Below are 6,323 nucleotides of genomic sequence, written 5' to 3'. Positions count from 1 at the left end.
TGAATTCTATCTGAAAACCAGCAGATGACTTTTGGCAACCAAGACTATTGCCATCTAATCTTACAGAAGTCTATGGAAAACAGCTTTCTAACTTGAGCTCTGTAAACACGTTCCTGGACAGTAACATTTTGGAGAGTTTGGACTCAGTCCCTCTTCTCTGTCAAAACAGAGATCAATCTACAATTTCACTGTACCCACCTCTCCCACCACATTCAGTTTTTGCAAACAAGATGTCAGAGGTGAAAATTCTCATCTCTTCAAAATGGGACTACAGAAACCAGTAGCTATGTCCATCTATGACTTATGTGCTAGCTGACCAGCCTTAGCTTGCTTCCTAATGTACTTTCTTTCTGAGAAAAATACCTGAAGACAGCATCACTGTTCTGTCCTCATATGGACTTTGTGTTGAAATCGGTGTTGTACTGGGACCTTCGGTGACATTAGTGGAATCCATATCTAATCTAATGTTAGCTAGTGTTCTTCAGTGATGCCACTGACCAGAGTCACTGGAGCGATAAGCCAGTGAGGCTGAACGTCAAATCAATATGTTAGAGGATGAAAAAAGCCACATGGGCCTACTGTACTTTTAAGAACATTTATACATCAATCATAAAATGTAGCAATAAAATAATATAATGGACTTTTTTCAGGTCATTCCAGGTCACAATTAAAACTGCTCAGCTCCATCTTTCTTCCTAAGCAAATCAAACCAGTGTAAATCACTTCAGACACACCGTGACAGGACAGTTTTTCTTTTTATCTCAGCTCTTGGTCCCTGTGTCCTCGGCGGCTATCGATGGTCTTTGATGAGACCCCTGAGTGATTACAGCCGGGCTTCACCTCTGTGCCCCAAGCACCCCACAACCTCGCCTAATTTGTTTTCTCACCAAGCAATTAAAAATGCAGCATGAAGGAAAGGGCTGATCAATGATACCTGGCAGCCACAGAGGAAAAGGCTCAGGCTGTCCGGCCATCCATCTGTGGCCACCTGCTGTCCATTTATCTGTCCATCCACATAAGCACATAAGTTCCTTCTTTAATCTACCGTCACCCACTGCTGACCTTGGGATAAATAAGTGTTTGTCTTGCTACGTCTGTGCGTGTGGTTGACAGGTCAAGGTGGTAAAGTTGTTTGTGCAGGCTTGCGTGTATGTTCCTCTCTGGAGGTTAAGGCCACAGTGTGAAGCAAAGCACTCACATGTATTAACACACAGCTATACACACTCAATGGCATTGAGCACCTAGAGTGGAAGAAGTGTCTGTTTTATCAGCCAGAAAGGCCACCACAACAAACACACAAACAAAGTCCAATAGTCATAAAACATGGATTTCGTTTGGTTTACAAAATATGGATTGTAATGGGCATACAGGTCTACAGTTTACAACAGATAAAAACAAATGATGGTAAATGTGAACACAGGCCTATTAACATTATTCATGGAATGCCTTTGAATTTAATCAAATAGTCAAAGGATTTTCAAAGAAAGAAAAAAGCTAAGAAGAAAAATGAAGATGTCCAGTTTTTAAATGAATGCATAAACTGAAAGACTGCATGACTGTGGAGTAACAGGTAATATACAGGTGTAATAGGAAGCCGCTGAGCTAGCGAACTGCCTCATCACAAAATGCGTCTATTGCATGTATGAATTTCCATAGTTACTGTTTTTGCTCGTTGCCAAAAAGCAGCAGCGAGTGTGGGAGAAAAGCGAGCAGAAGCCCACCAAAAAGTGGACACCCACTTGGAGTTGGACGGCTTTAGATCAGCAGCAGTAACTGCTCCACAAAGGCAGAATTAAAAAGAAAAAAACTGTTTGTGTGCTGTTGCAAAAAGGCTGAGTTTCTGATTGCCTTTCTAAATTCCAAATTCTTAAAAAAAATTGTTTCCTGTGAAACATAATCCCACAAAATCAGAGACACAAGGTCAAGGCACAGGATGGCAAGAAAGAAGCAATCAGAAGAATTTTGATTTTCACATTTTTTTCTTACCTCTTATTTAAAGGTTTTAAGACAATTTGCCTGCGAGAAGTGTTTCATAACATGAAGATAGAACATCTACACTCCTTTATACAGCACAGATGTAGTTTGAGTACTGTTTAAGATTTATTTTAGAAGGACGACAGAAATGATGGAAAGCTAAACTGGAGCAATGATGACACTGTCCTATCCTGTGACCGGTCCTCTGTACTGCTGCCATTTAGAGAATCCAATTAGATAAGACCTCAAGCAAATGTCATCAAGACCAGCTGCTTGGAATCCCTCAGTCTGGACAGATGGATCTACGTGAGCCACCTGCTGGGATGTTGTCTTTCTGTCTGTGTGTGTGGCAGGAGTATTATGTACCTTTGTGTACATCCATGTATTTGTGTTTTCATCTGTGTCATTAGCACAATTAACAGCTCATGTAGAAGAACTGAGGACTTCAGTGTGTCCCCCGAGTATGGTGATTACATTTGTGTTGATGAGTCAGATGCTGCACATGAAGCTAACTATGTTTGCTAAACGTGTGCTCTCTTCACATGATGGCAAATATCAAAATTGTATTACTTGGCTTCTAAATCAAGACGCTGTCACTCAGGATATCTGAAAGCCTGGATGCACTGCACAGGATACAGGATGAAAAAATGTACGGAGTGAATCCCTTAAATAATTGTTTTTAAATAATACATGACTTCTTTTTATTTCCATCAATCCATCCATCATATCTCTAAGACTGATCCCAGACACTTTTCAGAGGAACCTCATTTCTGCTGCTTGTATCCCAAGCTTCATTGTTTTGGTCACTACCCAGAGCTCAGGACCAAAGGTGAACGTAGAAATGTAGATCAGCAGGTAAACTCTCTGTATCACCGTAGACGTAACACCATTACGTCTTACTAGGATGGTCAAAATACCCCGAACTCCTAAAGGACCCTAAGAAATGTGGTTAAAGCATCCTCCAGGTCCACAAAACACACAAGTTCATTATAAAAACAGAACTTTTTAAAACTTAAAACGTCACAATTACTTCAATTTGAAGTAATATAGTTATGCTGCTGTCTCATCTAGCAAAGTTCTAAATGTGGGGCTGCTGTACTTTTAAGATCCCGAATTCTCCAACTTTTAAAATATAACAATATCGGTGTCAGCTGGCTGGATAAGCAAATGTGTTTTATCATAGATTTAGATGAACAAAGGTGAACTCTGACCTGTGAGTCTGCCAGAGCCTACACAGAGACAGGGATCACATTTGGTTTTATATGATGTCAATGAAAGTCAGAGTGAATATTCAAAGGGTTTCCCAGCATGACCCTAGGGCAGTTAAAGCAGATATTTAAGCTGGTTTGGCACATCGGTCTAAAGGCAGCGTGTGCTTCGTGCGCTCCGAGAACATACAGGATTAATTTCTGTAGACTGAATCCCATCTGTCAGGAGAGCTAGATTCACCAGAATGTCAACTTTGACAGTTATGACATCCACAAAAGGGTGCATAACCTGTTGTGTTTAATCTCTCTGTAACATATTATTATTGGAATAGAGACATGGAATAATTTCATTATGGCTAAAAGTTCACGGTCATCTATTTCCTCACCATTGGGACCCATCTTCCTGGGCTTTCAATTAGTCGAGACCATTTCATGGTAATGCTGCCATGATAAGCAGCAAATGACCAGCTCAATTACGCTGCACACAAATGAAGCAGCAGTGGAACATTTTGAATTATGATGGGCAGTTACCTCTACACTCGTATAGCCTTTCAGCGACCTCTTCTTTTTGCTTTCATCTCTCTGTCTTCTCTCATTTGCTCTAATTATTCTTCACACTCTTTCCTTCTTTCTCTTTTTATTCCCTGATTTGAGTGGGAGTAATTAATTAAGACATGAGTCATAGGATGCAGGAATTATCCTTACTGGCAGCTTGTTAGAAATCACACTTCACTGTACAGGACCTGCTTGACTGTTGTTGAAAAAAAAAAAAAACAACAACAATGCTGTCTTGGAAATGATGTGTGGATGGTCATGACCTCTAATGGGTCACAAGTATGTAATAAAGCAAACTGTGAAAGAGAAGAGATCCTTGTCCTTCTCTGTGAGGGTCAGTGAGAACTATCCCCTCATACACTGCAGCATCATGTGGCACACTATCTGCCTATTCCACACAGCCGAGAGGACCCAAGTTGCAAGTGTAGACGGTCCAGCTCATAGCAGCAGAATATAAAAAGTGAGTGGTTGAGATAGCGTGAAGGATATCAGTTAGTACCCAACTCCTGATGGAAGATTGCTAAAAGTAGCTGAGAACAACAACACTAAGGTGCTGTGGGACTTCAAGTTCAGGTAAGTACAAATACACTGTAAGTGCCCTGTACTTTCTGGGGCGCTGTCCATGTTATGGAGTAACTAAAGTATAAGTACCCTGCACTTACAGTGTACTTGTTTCATTGTTTCTTGCAAAAACCTGACATGTTGCCTACAAATTGTACGCAAGTACACTGTATTTGTGCCTTATTTGTGGGTCGTGTTATAAAGTGTTACCCAAGTTTAACCAGACATAATGGTGGCTGACAAGGAACAGAAGAGCACAGGTGTGATAGATGTGATAGGAACATGCTCCTTGTTATCTAAAATATAACCGGATGGTGGCGTAAATTCTCGACCATCTCACACTTCTGTTTAATCAGTTTTCTGTTTGACATTTATTCAGCTGTGTGAAAACCCCGGAGGAACCGTCCCGAGGGATTAATAAAGTTTTATTTAATCTAATCTAATAACTTTAATCTCAGCCAAACCGATTTACTCACGAACAAATAAAACACTGAAAAAGCCAAACAATAACAGTTTTAAGTTATCAAAGTGACTTATATATCATGTTTAACCTGAGTAGCGAAAGACCGCGGGGGGTTGAAAACGATGTGCCGGGAGTTCACTGTCCTCGCCGGCTCAGATATTTGAAGTTTACACAGCTACATTCTCGCCTGAAAATATGCTAAAAGTTCATTTTGCGACTCAGAAAGAGAAATAAGATTAATATTAAAACTAAGTAAATACCGCCATTGTTGTAAACTGGAATTGGCTGGCCCGCGCTATGAATTCTGGCATATGGTTTTTCAATTTTGTTGTTCGGGTGGAAAATCAGGAGAAATTCAGCAGAATGGTGGCTTCGGTAGATTTTCGGGAGGGGCACTGAAATTCGGGATTCTCGGAAAAATCGGGAGGGTTGGCATGTATGCCCAGTGGTAACAGGCTTGAAACAGACTTACCACACACAATAATGGTGGGTGTCACAGGCACTTGCTCCAGTTGTACCTCATCTGCCAGACATGCATCTTCAACACAGAAAAGCATGGACGACTCCTTCTCTTCAAAGTAGCTGAGCAGAAGCAGGACCATCTCTTTCACATCATCTGAGCAGCCACTCTGTGGTCCCCGCATCCTCTGAAGCCTTGCATAAGTCTGAAGGAACGCCTTGCTTTTGCTGACAGCAACTGTGGTCATGTAGTCCAGAAGCCTTTTCCTCTTCAAATCCAAATTTCGTGTGAATGTCTTTTTGAGGTCAATCCCAGTAAGTTCCTTGAAGTGGACAGACATGCCAAGTTCATCAAACCACTGGCCACTCCTCTCTAAGGCATTTGATACTTTTCCCCTGATTGACATGTTGACGCTGTGTGTAGTAAGTGGACTTCATTAGACTTTTTACCTCTTCTGGATTGGCGTCAGCTTGCTGGAACATCACCTTGAGTTTTTCCATCTTTTGCTGTTGGCTCTCTGAAGTTTTTTCAAGAGGCAGAAATTCTACATCCCATTGAATGCACCCGTATGTATCCTGCATTGCTGCTCTTTCTTCTAAAGGGATCTCGTCTGTGTGGTCTGAGTCAGTCTGATGTTTTCTTTTTCTTATTTTGGGTGTTGAAGTGCGCCTTACATTTTCAATTCTGTTCTGCAACGGTTTGATAAGGGTAAGGTAGCCTGCGCCAACAATATCACCCTCTATTACATCTTGCAGAGAATTGGGATATTTTGCCACCATTTTTTTTTGCAATGTCAATTGAATGTTTTCTACCTACATGAGGGCATTTTTCCATCATTTCAGTCACAACAATCCGGACCATTTGCCTCCTCAGTTTTGGGCGAGGCCTTTTCCCCCTCTCAAGAAAGAGCATCACTTCTGCAGGAAGTTTACTCCATGGAATTTCAAAGTTGTCATCCCAATGTGTGTCACATCCTGGGCTGCTGGAGGAGGTCGACGATAGACTTTGGGGTGAAACGGAGAGCAATGACAGTGACTGGGTGGATGAAGCTTCCACAGATGATAGCGAGCCGTTCTCTGGAGTTTGGGCTTTAAATGACAAA

Source organism: Rhamphochromis longiceps, linkage group LG10 (assembly GCF_057381845.1).
Source record: "Rhamphochromis longiceps isolate RC_006_pf linkage group LG10, R_longiceps_female_GT1.1, whole genome shotgun sequence".
Lineage (NCBI taxonomy): Eukaryota > Metazoa > Chordata > Actinopteri > Cichliformes > Cichlidae > Rhamphochromis > Rhamphochromis longiceps.
Note: the sequence above shows the minus strand (reverse complement) of the source record.